The sequence below is a fragment of the Arvicola amphibius genome, chromosome 11, assembly GCF_903992535.2.
Source record: "Arvicola amphibius chromosome 11, mArvAmp1.2, whole genome shotgun sequence".
Lineage (NCBI taxonomy): Eukaryota > Metazoa > Chordata > Mammalia > Rodentia > Cricetidae > Arvicola > Arvicola amphibius.
In genome coordinates, this window is record NC_052057.2 from 97,536,746 (window position 1) to 97,552,325 (window position 15,580).

A 15,580-nucleotide genomic window follows, 5' to 3' on the forward strand; every position below is an offset into this window, starting at 1 on the left:
CTTCGTTCCTACAATAGCTGTGTAGGACATTAGACATGCAAAGTCTGGGATCAGGTCCCCAAGTCTTCATTTCTCCAGGCAAAGTATATTAGCTTCTCCGGTGTCCCGGAAGGACTAAGCCAGGGCACAGCTGTGCAGGGGGTCTGCTCAGCCCAGGTGCAGGGTTACTGTCACCTTACTTCAGGGTTTGTATTTGTGTTCTTATAGTTGGAATTAGAGTCAGAGCCTGGCCTCCAGCAACCCCAGCAAGCAAGGCTCGGCCCACCTGTCCTGAGACTCTCATTACAGAGATGAGGGACTGGGAAAAGCAGAGAAATTTATTCGATATAAATTGGTCCAGTTACCCTTTTTCCCATGACCATCACTGGAACACTGACATGGGCTTTTGGCTTAAATAGAGGAAGAACTGGGGCAAAGGGCAAGAGGTCTGTGTAGTTAAGTAAGCCTGGTTTAGATATGGTTTCAGTGGTCATAGCTTTGGTCTTGCAAGGATGTCCAAAGAACTTCATATTGATTGAGAGGACAGGTTGTGTGCTTCAGGGTGTGGCCCCCGCCCTCGTGAATCTTGTCCTCAGTTGGGAGGTAGACTGTCCCTTGACGTTCTCTTAATCCAATTTAACTCAAAAGGAAAAAGGTCAATGATTTACCTCCAACTTTTCACCCCCCTAAAGGGGGACATTCCTTGAGTGATTTACACACAGACACCGCCCCCCCGCGCTAAGCAGGTGACCCACAGTAAAGGAGACACAGACCCAAAATGAAGGCCTTTATCCTGCTTTTAGTATCTTGTGGGCTCGAGAGGAGCCCATGTGGCTGACCTCTGGACTCAGGCTTCTCTGACTGCTTCTGAGGAGCTGTATTAGTTACCTGTGGATGCTGTAATTCCACCACACTGTGGCTTTTAAAGCTGTGGAGATCCACAGAAGATCCCAATGCAAAAATCAAGGTGTTGGCATTGCTGTCTTCTGTGTGGAGGAGGCAGGGGCAGAAGTGGGGGTGGAGCAGGGAGGAGCAACCTTCCTTGCTTTTTCAACTTATGGAGGCTGTTGTGTTTCTTCTTGGGGCAATTTTATTGTTTTTGCTTTGTTTTCTTGAGACAATGCTTCTCTGTGTAACCCTGGCTGTACGGGAACTCACCCTGTAAACCAGGCCGGCCTTGAACTCACAGAGATCGCCTGCCTCTGCCTCCTAGTGCTGGGATTAAAGGTGTGCACCACCGCCCGGCTGTTGTATTTCTTGACTTGGCTCCGGTTTCTGCCTTCTCGACATCGCTTCTGCTTTCTGTGTCAGATCTCTCTGCTTTGCTCTTAGAAGGACATTCATGATGCATCTACCTGGATCATCCATGTAAACTGTTCAACTAAAGCCCAGTAACAGAATTCTTTGTCGAAAAAAGACCTTTTGTTCCCAAATAAGAGAATATTACAGATTCCTTATTTTCAGATTTGCATAGATATTTCTTCTAGGGGATACAGATTTTACTCAACTCTTGGCTTACAGTCTTTTGTTTGTTTAGGAAATTTTAAAATATTATTTATTTATTTATTTATACAGTATCCTGCTTGTAGGCCAGAAAAGGACACTAGATCTCATTATAGGTGGTTGTGAGCCACCACGTGGTTGCTGGGAATTGAACCCAGGTCCGCTGGAAGAGCTGCCATTGCTCTTAATCACAGAGTCATCTCTCCAGCCCCCTGGTGTGTCTCTCTCTCTCTCTCTCTCTCTCTGTTTCTGTGTGTGTGTGTATGTGTGTGTATATATATATATATATATATATATATATATATACACATACAGCTATGTAAACCAGGCTAGCCTCAAAGTTTTTGTCTCCTGTCCTGACTCAGCCTCCTGATGCTGAGATTATAGGAATGTCCCAACACACAAACCCTGTCCTTTCTGTTCCAGTCCCCACGTTTTCATTCTCTCCTTTGGTTCAGCAGCCTGGCTGCTGTTCTGATATCCAACTCCCTGTTTTGGGGGTTGGGGGTGGGGCCTCTGAGGATGAGGCTGCCCGGAGAAGTGCAGGTCTTTCTGGTCGGTGCCCTCATTTCACCAGCGTGCTTGAGCTTGTCGGTGGAGTTTTATCAATGGGAAGAGGCTGCTGCTGTTCAAATATTCATCAGGAGTTCTTAGACTCATGGGGACGTCCCCCAGTGAGCACGCTCTGATGGAAGAGACAGGTGTGTGTGTGTGGGGGGGGAATCTATGTCCTTGTATTCCCCCCTCCCAATTTAGTCCTTATTGAACTTGAAGAAGATCATTTGTTTTCTCGGGGCCCATATACATATCTATTTCTATAAAACAAAGCAAAACAAAAAAGCAAAACCAGGAAGTGTTTGTTGGCAGCCCCGAAAAGAGTGTTGTTGTGTGAGAACTCCTTCCCCCTTCAACACACTTCACACAAAGCCCTATGGTCTTTAAATGTGATTCACAGTCTGCTGCTGGCTTCTGTCTAGAGCACCCAAAAGCCTTGGGGCAAGCAGGAGAGGTGGGTTTTCTATGCAGTTAGCAGAGCTGGGGGGAGAGGATGGTGGCCTCACAGGGGCTATAATCTGAACAGCTCCAGATTCTGCTCAGGCTGTCCCCTTTGCTCCCAAGGTTGCAGCCTCACCCCTGCCCAAAGCACCCTCTGAGGCTGCTACTCCATTCTCAGTTCACCAGGCAGGAAGCAGGGGAGGGGGAGGGAGGAGGCAGATGAATCATTGACTGCCGCACCTGAAGCGACAGTCATTTGGCTCTGGGCAAGGTGCTTGCTATACAGAGACCCTTGGGCCTGCGCTGGAGGAAGATTTCAAAAGGCTTCCAGAAGGGACTGGCATTTAAACCAAGCCTCCATGGGTGAGTAAGACAGAGACAGAGAGAGAAGCAAAGCAGAACTGCTAGATCCTCACCAGGGACCCAGCCTGATGCCCAGAGGCCACGGGTAGATGTCCAGGGGCCAGGGTAATGTGCAGAAGCCAGGATTATGGGCCATAGCTGGGTTGTAAGAATCTCAGGTTTGAAGGAGGCCTTTGGCTCACATGGTAAGAAACCTCTTCACGGGGAGCTGTTTGGAGCCCAAAGGGCTGGACGGGAGCAGGACAGAGATCTCTTCTGGTTTTGCTTGATGGGTCTAGAGGATGACGACTTTCCATCTTGACAAGGCTTGTCTGTTGTAGCTGCTCCGAGACGGCTTCATTTTACCTGTGTCTGGGATGGGTTGCCTTTACAGGGTGGAGGGAGCCTCCTCTTCTGCCCCACCCCCTTCCCAATTCAAGATGACACTCCCAGAATTGCTTGTCACGGGGGATTTCTATAAACCCTGTACCATTTGAGGGGACCTCAGGTAGACACTGAGCCCTCCTCGCTCATTCTGGAGGTTAGAAGGTGAGCCCTGCAGGACACAGGCTCACGAGCTGTGTTCATTGAAGAAATGAATGAATGAATGAATGACGGTGGCTATGACTGCTGGCCCAGCTGCATCTGCCTGGCTTCTTGCCATTCCATGGCTCATTTTATGGTCACCAGGTATGTGGGCCTCTGGGGTTTTGTGAGGTATACCTGCTCCTGGAGTCAGTTTGCCCTGTCAAGCAAGTGCTGGCAAGAACTCAGGTGGTACTTAACTGCTCCAGCCTCTCAGAGATGGAGAAACCTCAGCCTGGCTTCCAGCTTTCTGAACCATGCCTTGTTGTCCCTGTCATGGCCATGTGGTCCAGCTGGCTCTTCTTAGGACCCCTTCGTCTTCCCACTGGAGTCTGGAGGTCTGTGTGGTCCAGGGAAAAGTATATATGTGGACTTTTGACTCCATCAGGCCAGGTTTTTCAGGCTTGATGCACCAGGACCTGCTGTTTAGTTTCTTCTTCATCTGATTATCAGGGCATGTTAGAACTATAATAAAGAGGAGTCAGTAAATTCTCATCTCCCTCTTCTATTATCTGAAGAGCTGTCATGGAGAAGAGAGACAAGACTTGTTTGGTTGGCAGGGCACGGTGGCACATGCCCAGGCTCCTGATTTTTCAAGCCCAAAGCATTGGTGATATTTTTGGGTTTTATTCTTGTGCTTGTTTTGTGTTTTTTCTGAGGTAGTCGCCCTGTTCATCATTCATTCCATGGTCATCATTGTTCATCCACTGCTTCAGTCAACACAGTTCGCTGAGCTTGTGCCCTGGGGGGCTCAGCTTCTAGCTCCCAGAATGACCTAGAAGGAGGGTTTGGCGCCTACCTGGGAGAAGGTCCCAGGAAAAAAACGGGACAGGTGATAGAGAAATTCCCTTGTGACCAAGCAATTCTGGGAATGTCCTGCAGTTTAGTTTTCTACACAGCCCTGACTGTCCTGGAACGCACTCTGTAGACCAGGCTGGCCTTGAACTCATAGACCCTCCCAGATGCTTGGGTCTTATTCTTTTACCAGTGGGCTGTCACCAACTTCTGTGAATCTGGAGGATACTTCCGTGTCTGGGCCCAGGTGACTTCCAGTCCTTGCAGCATTTGAGGCTGTATTTAATGCCTCAACACAGGATGCTATTCCACTGCCCGGAGAGTTCTTCTACGCTTGAGAAACTGTGGGGTTGGGGCCATTCTCGGGTTTGTAGAGGAAACCCAGCCAACTTAGCCTGAGGGTCTCTATAGTAGAGATGAATTCCTAGCCCAGGGAACCTGATGAACTTGGAGAATGCTCAGCATTTTGGCCCTTGGGGAAGAATTGTCTAGACCTGTTTGCTGCCTTCAGGAAAGCACAGATGGGAAAGGATTGACTTTTTGCCCTGAATTGGAACTGTCAGTGTGGAAAATCCCAGCGGAGATGGCTTGTGTTATGGGCTTTTCTTCTTCTGACTTTCTGCAAAGGGAAAAAAAAAAAATCCAAATCTCTAGAATTGATTGACCTTTGTGCACAGGGGCTCTTGGGATGTGCAGCTCAGTTGGACAAGTGCAGCCGTGTGCCTGAGAACCGGCTGTGTAGATGCAAAATTCACACCCGAGGAAAATTACTCCACCCTTTAATATGATTGTGTTCAGAAACTAATTTTCAAAGACAGTTTCAATTTCCCCAGCTGTCTGGGCAACAGACCCATACAGTCTGTGTCCAGGCATCCCCTCTCTTGTATTTATTCTGCTCAGCTTAATGTGGTTAGATTCCCTGCACATTATAGATTGCCTCTGATGTAAGCTCAGGCGGGTGTTGAGAGCTTCAGGGTATGGGAGAATATCTCACCAGCCGGCAGTCTTCTTCTCTAGTCAGGCTCCCAAGACTTGTGCCTGAGAGTTGTGGAATAGACCCTCTGTTCACTGGAGATTGCTGCGTAGATTGGTATGCCAGCCAGAATTCCTGCCCCAAGCACTGAGGTCTGGACGGATGGATGCTGAGGAGGGTTCTGTGGGGAGGGCTCTTAGATGGATCTGCAGCTGAGATGGGCCAGGCTGGGAGCACAAGTCTAAGATGCTGGGGAAGAGAGTGGAGCACAGGTGAGGTGCTCAGTGTGTTTGGTCCGTGGCTGGTGCTCTAGCAAGCTTCTGGACTTTGCTCTTGTGACACCCCACCACCCCCCTTACTTAGCCCTGTTTTCCTTCCCAAGCTCATTACTGACCCTGGCCTGGCTTCTCACAGCACTTTGGCTAATTCTCTCTTAGCACGGTGCTGGTGGCGTCACAAACACCCCGCCTCCCTCCCAAGAGAGATAGCAGCGGGATAAAGAAAGGCTAAATAAAGTGACTGAAGCGTACACGTCTGGCTCACCTGCTGAAACTGAAATATTTGCCAAGGGAGGCGTGGAGGTGAAAATGGTGTTCTGGTCCAGAGCAGGGAGACCACTGAGGTGTCCTCGGAGGCAGGAGAGGAGCAGATTGCCAACTTCCTGAGGATAGGAAGCAATTGTAAAAATACTCCGAGGAGTGTGGTAGACACTTGGTGTTTTGGGGACATCTCCGATAATTAGAGAGCCTGCAAATAAAAGCACGGACACTCCTGTATTTTTTTCTTTCTTTTTAATTTTTTTTAATTTTTTGAGACAGGGTTTCTCTGTGTAACTTTGGAGCCCGTCCTGAAACTCACTCTGTAGACCAGGCTGGCTTCGAACTCACAGTGATCCACCTTCCCCTGCCTCCCGAGTGCTAAGATTAAAGACGAGCACCACCTCCACCCGGCTTTATTTTCTTATTTTTGAATGTCTCATGTAGCCCAGGCTGGCCTCAAACTGTCTCTGTATCTAAGGATGACCTTGACTCTCTAATCCTTCTGCCTCCACTTCTCCAGTGTTGGGATTACAGACGTGTGCTGGCATACCTGGTTATACTCAGTGCTTGGGATCAAACCCCGGACCGCGATCATGGTGGACAAGGACCAACTGGGCTACACCCCCAACTACAATGATCCCTTTATACATCTGTCAAATTAAAGGACAGTGAGCATTTGGAGGAAGTGGCTCTCTCACAGATGAAGGGAGTTTGAGACAACCCCTCTGCCGGGCATTTTGGCTCTGTCAGCTTTCAAAACTCAGCTGGGTTTGGTGTACTCTGTAATACAAGTACTCAGAGGATGTGTGTGCATGTCTCTGAGGGTCAGGATTTAATACCATCCTTGACTACATAGCAAATTCAAAGCCAGCTTGGGCTACAAACTGTCTCCCCAAACAAAACCCAACAAGAAAGCTTTCTGCTCTAGTGTGCAGTCTTTCACCTGGTAGGTTAGTCTTAAGACTAACCAGAGGTGTATCCGGCAAAGATGTCTATATCAGCATTGTCTGTAAGATATCAGAAAAGTACCAGGAGTTCAGCAATAGGCCACTGCTCCCTACAGGATGCTTCTACCCATAGGACATTTTAAACTGTTGCAGAACAGCCAAGGCACAGGGGAAGCCAGGTCGTAACGTATCTAAAAGATAAGTTCTCAAGTTATGTTGAAAAATGTGTTTTCAGACAAAAAGGAAGGATAATTAGTACCTTGGAGATTTTAGAGAATATTTTCTTACTTCTAAAGAGATAAAATTTTTTTCTACCAAGAGGGAAAATGATGTTATTTAAGTAAGAAGAGTAGAGACACTTTGGGGAGCATGGTTTGAGCCCAGGTGCCTTGAAAGCCAGCCCAGCACAGCGTCTGTCTTGCAGATTTCCAGACAGGTAGCGTTTTCGAAGGCAGCGTGGTCCCGGGTCCATTTGTGTGTGTATTTATAGAAGTGAAAGCCTGGGGTGGGAGGAAATAGATTGATTTTTTTCCCCTTGAACTTTTGAAATTATTTTCTCCACTCCATTTGTAATTGAACCCGCATAGCTATTCTTATTTCTTCCTTCTTGAGCCCTACCCTAGGCCTAAAAATATTAACTGGCTTAGGATGTGGGTTTTGCTAAAATAATTCCCCTTGAAGTCTTCATGGGTCCTCTCATGCTTCAAAATGGGACCCCAAGGAAGACTACCCTCTGACATGTATTTTGCCCGTCTACTTGATGTATTTTGACCTTCATTGTCTAGCAACCTTAGACTCTCATGAAGGAAACCAGTCCTGGATGTTAGGGATAATGGGCCCCATCAACCATAGAAGGAAGGGACCCAGGGAATGCATAGCAGGGTTGGGCACTGTGTGCTGGGCAGGTTGATGTGGGGGCCAATCTGGCATCACCTTATCCGTAGAGGTAACATTAGTCTGCAGAAAAAGAGATCAGAGGCGGGGAGTGTCTCGTTAAATATTAATTATAGTGATGCCTTTTGCCACGCATCTTCAGAGAGCGCCAGGCATTTCACAGACATTACCTCATCATTCTTGGGAGAAGTGTTCTTGGGTGAGAAGTTGATGGCAAGGGTTATGATCCTCTGTGGGGGCAAAGCATAGCAAATATTTTATTGTATTACTTTATTTATATACAAGGTGCTAATTACCCTTCCAGACTTTTTATGTATATGTCTATTTTTTCCCCGTTTTACTAGTGTGTGCATGTGTATGTGTGTAGGCATGTGCACCCCATGTGGAGGTCAAAGGGCAACTTTCAGGAATTGTTTCTCTCCTCCCATCTTGGGATCTAGGGATCAAACTTGGGTCAGCATATATGCCTGGCAAGCACTTTCACCTGCTGAGCCATCTCCGTGGCCCAGTTTATTTTGAAACAGGGTGTCCCTTCACCTGGGTAGGCCTTGAACTCACTGTGTATCCAAGACAATGACTTTGAACTTCCGGTCCATTTGCCTCCACCACCAAAGTGTTGGGATTCTAGGAGTACCCCACCACCCACAGTTTATGCTGTGCTAGGGATCAAGAACGCTAGGCAAGCGCTCTTCTGACTGAACTGCATCTCTAGCCCCCTGCTCCCTCTCTCTGAGATAGAGTCTTACTCTGTAGCCTTGGGTGTCCAGGAACTCAAAGTCCCCCAGCCTCAGCCTCCCAAGAAGGTCACCACATCTGGCCTCCCAAACAAATCTTTTGAACTATTAAACTTGGGAGTGGTCAGGACTAGGTAACAATTGATAAAACAAAGCAGAAGTGTTTTTTGTTTGGTTTGATATGCCCTCCTTCCTCAGGGTCGGCCTGCATTCCTCATGGATAAAATGGCCTCCCTGCTCTGCTCTTCCCCCGACTAACATAGACTCCTGGGGTGACTCTGGGTGTAGAATTTAACCTCCTTATTCCACACTTAGGACATATGTGGATTTGGCCTCTCTGTCACCCCTCCCCTCATGCTTCAACTCCACTTACACGCCCTTGTTTCTCTCGCTTGTTTTTTTTTTGTTTGTTTGTTTGTCTTTTTGTTTTGTTGAGACAGGGTTTCTCTGTGCAGCCCTGGCTGTCCTAGAACTCACTCTGTAGGCCAGGCTGGCCTCGAACTCACAGAGATTCACCTGCCTCTGCCTCCTGAGTGCTGGGATTAAAGACGTGCGCCACCACCGCCCACTACCCTTTGTTCCTTACCACCCTGACCTTTGGGTCTTGAGGATAGCCCAGTGCCTTACCCTAAGTACCTTCTCTTTGCAGTGTCTTTCTGCCCAGTTCTGCAGGACTGTCTCCTATGCTGCAGAGATGGTCTCTTCCTGCACAGGGTCTCCCTGGTATCTAACTCTACTGTGAGTCCGCGTATACTCCTGGGCTTCCTACCAGCTCTAGGCCTTGCTGCCTTTCACTTTGTGCATTGGTGTCTCGTGTGTGCTCCTTGATGACATTCTCCAGCTGGCTCTTACTGCAGAGGCAGGTTGATTATGTCTCTCTTAGCACCTTGCATACACTCCATATGTAAGTGCTTACTGAGTACACGTGAAATGGCCACAGTTTTATGTTGACAGAGGTTTCTGTCCCGCCTGGTCCTGCAGTCGTTAAGTCCCAAAGAATCACATAGAGGTCCACATTAATTATAAACTGGATGGCCTATTAGCTCAGGCTTTTTATTAACTCTTTTAACTTATATTAGCCCATAATTCTTGTCTTTGTTAGCCATGTGTCTTGGTACCTTCTTCAGCGATGCAGTCACGTCTTGTTTTCTCTGTGACTGGGTCAAAACAGCAGACTGAAACTTCCCTCTTCCCATAATTCTCATTGCCGCGCCTCTCCTTCCTGCCTGGTTGCCATTGCCCCACCTTTACTTCCTGCCTGGCTACTGTCCAATCTGCATTTTATTAAAAATAATACAAGTGACAGGATAAAAGACCATTGTCCCACAGCAGTTTTAGACTAGAGGTTTGTGGATTGTGCTAAGTCCCAAGGGTTGTGAAGGACAGAGGTCACTGATAGACTCCCCCTTGGCCTGACACTCCTCCTGCCATCCATTCACGGAAGCCCTTGCCCGCGACATGCATGCTCACATCATCATTAGTCTTTATTGTGTTGTCTGTCTTCGCTCATGGTGTTTTAGCACAGGTAAACAGACAATGAGAGCAACTCTGCGGTTACCTCATGTTCTTATTTTTCTGTTCTTTTCCCACCTCTTGTGCTAGGCGTCCATAGTGCACAGGATCCTAGAATTCTAAAGAGCTTTACCTGGATCCTGCTCTGTTCCTGAGAGCTAGCACGAGGACTCCGGTGGTTCCGTGCCCCACCTGGGACAGGCTGCCTGTGGCTGGGCAGGTCATTTAATCTTCCTGTGTCGTCATTTCCCCATCTGTTAAGGGAGGATAATGTGCTTGGGGGTGACCTGCCCCTCAGCGCTCCCGTGAGGCTTAGTGAACTAATGCTCCGGTGATTAACGTCAGCCGAAGGTGACTGGGCAGAAGCAGCCAGGGACCAGGTGTTGGGTCCCCGGAACAGGTGTTATCGTCTGACACAGGCCAGAGGAAGCCAGTGTGCCAGTCAGGAGCCTCTAAGGTTTCCTCCTCTGGCTGGCTCAAGTGGCTGAGGTCTTGGGGATGACAATGGCATCCAGAGGACTTCCAGGCTTGATGCACTGAAAGGAGAGAAGCCAAGCTTGTACTGAGAGCCCTGCTGCAGCCCAGCAGCAGCTAGGAGGACCCGTCCTGGGAACAGTGGCGCCTGGGCCGGAGACCGTCACACTGTGCCCACATGGCCTCACTGTTCTCTCCACTCCTTATTGATGAGCTTTGGACGCAGCATTGGGTACTCACACGCCTCTGGTTGCAATCCTGGGAATGGTGGCCATTTTTCTTTAAGACCAGCCTGGGAGCAGTGTCCTGGGATGAAGGGGAGGTGTCCTTGTGGAGAGGAGCTGAGGGATTCATGCCTTGGAGGAGCCCCTTCAGCTCAGACTGGTGAGTGGTCATTTCTCACTCGGAAACAAGTCCTGTTTTCCCTAGACTGCTCTCAGAAAGGGAACCACTTTGTCTATTCTGTAAGATTATAAGATCTATTCTGTACATGTGTTTAAATATATGTGTATTTAAATAAATATCCATTTCAATAGCATGTTTATTCTCAAACATTCCTTAAAATTCTGTCTGAGTAAAGGCCCCTTTTTAGTCTTAATGTCATTATAATTATCAAAGTTTCTTCTCAAATATATCTGGTAAATATCTCATGTCTGTGTGGCAAACACTTGTATCATTAATCATTTGTATGTAGATGGCATAATGATTAAATACTTGTGGCACTAAATTCCTCACCGGTTTTCAAAATTATGGGATTGTAGGATATAAACGCCAAGAAAGATTTCCAGGTTCTCTCTAGGGTTCCTTTGTTTGTGTGTTTGTTGTGGGAGTGGGCATGGGTGCCATGGGACAGTTGTGAGGGTCAGAGGACAACTTTCTGGGAGTTGGTTTTCTCCTAACGTGGTATGGGTTCCAGGAATCAAACTCAGGTTGTCAGGCAGCAAGCACCTTTACCCACTGAACTGTCTTGCCTGCCCCCTGAACCGCTCGCTTTCAAGTTCAGATCCCCCACTCTCTTGTCTACACCTCTTTAGACATTGTAGACGTCAGCCTCTGAGTTACACATAAGATGGGGGAACATTCAAGGTTTTATTGAACTTTTCTCTATGCCTTGATCTAATTACAGTGAAAGTTCTAGTCTTAGGTGACCCTGCCTTACCATAGCTAGTGCTGGTTCCCTTGACCTCGAGTCCCTGGTTGACCTGACAGTCTGCTGGGTGTATTTTGGAAGTGGAGCTCCCTTCAGGGTCACACGCCTGTGGTTCAAGTGCTTGGGATCTGGAAGCAGGAGGGGTAGGAGTTCAAGATGCAATTATTGGTTGCATAGTGATCTCAAAGTCAGCCTAGGCTACTTAGAAAAAACAAGCAAACAAAAACCAAAAATAAAACAGAGGGGCAGAGAGGTGGGGAGGAGTGAGGGAGGGAGATTGGGGAGGAATTCATTAAGTAAACCAGGCTAGGCTCAAAATCACAGAGATCTCCCTGCGTCTGCCTCCCAAGTGCTGGAATCAAAAGGCGTGCGCACCATGCCTAGGTAGACAGTAGAGTTTTGCCGTGGAAGATTTGGGGCAAAGTCAGTACATTCTAGGCAGAGGGAGAACAGAGGGAGCACAGGTAAAGGCACGGCAGGAATGCGTGGGTAGCTTTGATGGAGGTTATTTGAAGGTGATAGGAAGAAAGAGAGGCTGGGGAAGTAGGCCAGTACCCAAAGCAGGAGGCTCTTGTAGCCACCTAGGAGTCGTTCTTCATCCTGGAGGCAGTAGGGAGCCGTTGATCGGTCCTCATAAATGAGGCCTGAGCAGAACTGTGTTTCCAGAGGGCTTAGCAGGCAGTGTGGGGCAGGGGAGTATGAGCGGAGCCTCTTGTTTGTCTTGCTCTGTAACTTTTGCCTCAGCGTGTTGATGGACTGGAAATTGTCTTAATGTTTAATTGGAAGGTAATTGCTTTTCTTATGATGGCCACTGGACTTGGAGAGGGCATAGATTATTGTCTGGGGGAGGCAGCTCTAATTTTATAATTGGGCATTGCGCAGGGAAATACAGACTGTTTCGCAGAGTGACTTTGTGGGAAATGTCTGTATAACAAACTGCTTCCTTTCTTCTCTTTTTCCTTTTTAATATCTTCTTTTATGTATTTGTGCTTGCTTCACCCAGTAATGATCTGGGGATGCCAGACCCCATAAAATCTGCCAGTAGTGAACACCTAAAACATGGGTTTGTTCTCCTTTTCCAACTCTGTTCGTCTTCCCTCTCACTCAAGACTGATTGTTCGAGCGCCTGAATGAGGCTCGTCTTGCAAGGCTCGGACACATGGTGGTGGTGGCTATAATAGGATTGGCTCAGGAGAGAATGTCATGTGTGCCATTGTGGGTCATATATGCAGTGGAGATGTTACTGTTGGGCATTGGTCAGTTTGCACCATTGGTGCTAGACACTCAGCCAGTATTTATTGAACATCTATCTGGCCCTGAGGAGTCATGTGACCCAGAGAACTTTGCTATAAGGTCTATTGTCAGGCATGTAATAGTTCTGAGGGAAGGGAGGTGCTGGGTACTACAGGAGCACCTTGCTCAGAGTCGAAGGTCTGAAATCATTTGGGGCAGATTAGCAATTGCCGAGAGTTGGGGATATGGGGTCATGGGAGCACCTAATTATATGAGTCTGAGGCTTGAGTGGGGAACCATGAATTGCCCTGAAGTTGATTGTGATGGCAGATGCTCAACCCCATGGCTATGCTGAAAGCAGTGACTTGTGTAATCATGGCTCAAATAAAGCCGTCTTGGAAAAAAAAAAAAATGACTCAGGGACTGTGGATGTAGCTCAGGAGTAGAGTGTCCGCCTAATGTGTAAGCCCCAGCTCTACGAAACAAACAGACACACAGAACACTAGCAACAATGGTGAAATCTAGAGGGAGGACTATTCCCAGCTTTGAAAGGTCCCACTCTGGGAGCAGAGCAGGAGGGGCCTAAGCAGGGCTGGAACTCTCTGGAATGTGAGCAGCGTGTTAAGGGAAGAAAATGGGAGGCTGAAGAGAGACACAAGGGGCCTGAACAGTCAGGGCCTTGACGGCCTAGAAACAATTACAGCAGCTACTGCTTGTAGCTTCTCTGCCAGGCACGGCGTGTTCTGAGCCCTTACACGCATTCCTTCCTGCAAGCTCACAACAGCCGCTGAGGCAGGTGCTGCTGTTATCAGCACTTTATCAGCAGGGAGTTAATCTGCCCAGAGTCGTCCCTCTAGGAAGTAGCAGGACTGAGACAGAGCCCAGGTCTGACTGCAGGGCTCACAGTGAGAAACTAATAAATCACCCGCAAAGTTTTCGGGCGCCAGCAATTTTATGCAGGAGAGGGACAGTGTTCGTCTTAGATGTTCATTTCATGATATGTGGTGTAGATGACAGAAACTCCCAGGCCAGGGACCAAATACTGCAGTGGTCCACCTCCTAGGCCATGCCAGCTCCTCCATGCACAGTGGTCCACTTCCTAGGCCATGCCAGCTCCACCATGCGCAGGTGGGAAGAGGTGGAACCCTGAGAAAGCACATTCACAGGAGCCGAAGAGCGGCTGGATTTTGCTGATGTTCTGCTTTCTGTTGTTTGTTTGTTTTGGCAAGTCTGGAGGAGCTCAGACCCAGGGCCTCATGCATGGTGAGCCTGCACTAACCGCCAAGTTATATCCACAACCCCCAAACTCTGATGGATGCCCCCAAGCCTGGGTTCTGGGCTCAGAAAGTAGAGTGGGGAGGTTGCTGTTGGTACAGGTGCCAGGGTCCTGTCCCTGTGTGAGCTTGCTAGCGGCTGCTTATGACAGAAATAGATTCAACTTCTGACTTCTCTGCCCATCAGATTCTTAATGGAGGTACAGGGCTTCCGGATGTGTCTAGACTTTAGGGCGGAGATGAGGGTAGAGGAAGAAGGGGCTTTCTGAAGCTCCTGGGGGGGGGGCAGAATTGGAGTAACCTGAGGTGTGTACCCGCTGCTTCTCAGATGAGCGTGGCTTCGCTTGGCACATTCACACTCTCCGGGGAACCTTTGCTCCATCCCTTCCCAGAGACCTCTCTGGTCCTTAGAAGAGAGTTTCCAGCCGGGCGGTGGTGGCGCGCGCCTTTAATCCCAGCACTCGGGAGGCAGAGGCAGGCGGATCTCTGTGAGTTCGAGACCAGCCTGGTCTACAAGAGCTAGTTCCAGGACAGGCTCCAAAGCCACAGAGAAACCCTGTCTCGAAAAACCAAAAAAAAAAAAAAAAAAAAAAAAAAAAAAAAAAAAAAAAAAGAAGAGAGTTTCCTTGCGGCACAAACAATAAGAATAGCCATTATAAAGTACACATTCTTGAAATTTACTGCTGAAACCAGAAACTCTACGTGCTAGATCAAATCTGTGTTTTCCACTTGCCTCGGTCCAGTGTGACGTAGGGTTTGGTTTCTCCAGAAGAAAATGACCTCACAGAATGTGGTACTATAGGTATATCGTCTATGGTTTACAGCCTGCGTTAATTCAAAGTGTTTGACTTGACAGCCATTTCTGGAAAGCTCTGTGGGTTCTGGTTGGTAGTATTTAAGAATTCAAGAAAGAGGGTGTGCAGTGGCGTGGTCAGTCACCGTTTCCTTCCTGCGTACCTCAGCAGGCATTTAGCTACATTCCCCTTTCCTTCTCCCCATGGGCAGAACTGGGCGCTGCCGAGGCTAGAGACAGCTTCACAAGGGCTGGCTTTCTACACTTCCGGGCCCTGTGGTGTGGGGGCTCTGTGAATCCCGCTAACACCCATTCATAGCCATCGGCGCCACTCCTAATGGCTGCCATCCCCCAATAGCTGACCCGATTCCCTGAATCGTTGGCTGTGAACTGTGCAGTTCTACGAGAGGGAGAAGGGTTCCGGGCAGAATACTTAATTAGGGCTTAATTAAGACAGCCAGAGTAACCCTGTGGCCTGAACCTTGTGCGGGGTCCTGATTGGCAGATGGCACCTGGCAGTCTTGGCTGTCTGACAGCAATCAGGCCTCATGCAGAGATGCACAGACCCATGCTGCCCTGAGGAGTTTGCTCCTTAGCCTCTACAGGATGTTAGGCTTGCTTTTTCCTGAGGATCCCACACTCCGACTTACATTTGGCTAAGAATCATCTGTGTAGTTTTGTTATTAGTTTGGTTTGGTTTGGTTTGGTTTGGTTTGGTTTTTCGAGACAGGGTCTCTCTGTGTAACTTTGGAGCCTGTCCTGGAACTCACACTGTAGACCAGGCTGGTCCCAAACTCAACAGAGATCCAGCTGCCTCTGCTTCGAGTGCTGGGATTAAAGGTGTGCGCCACCACCCG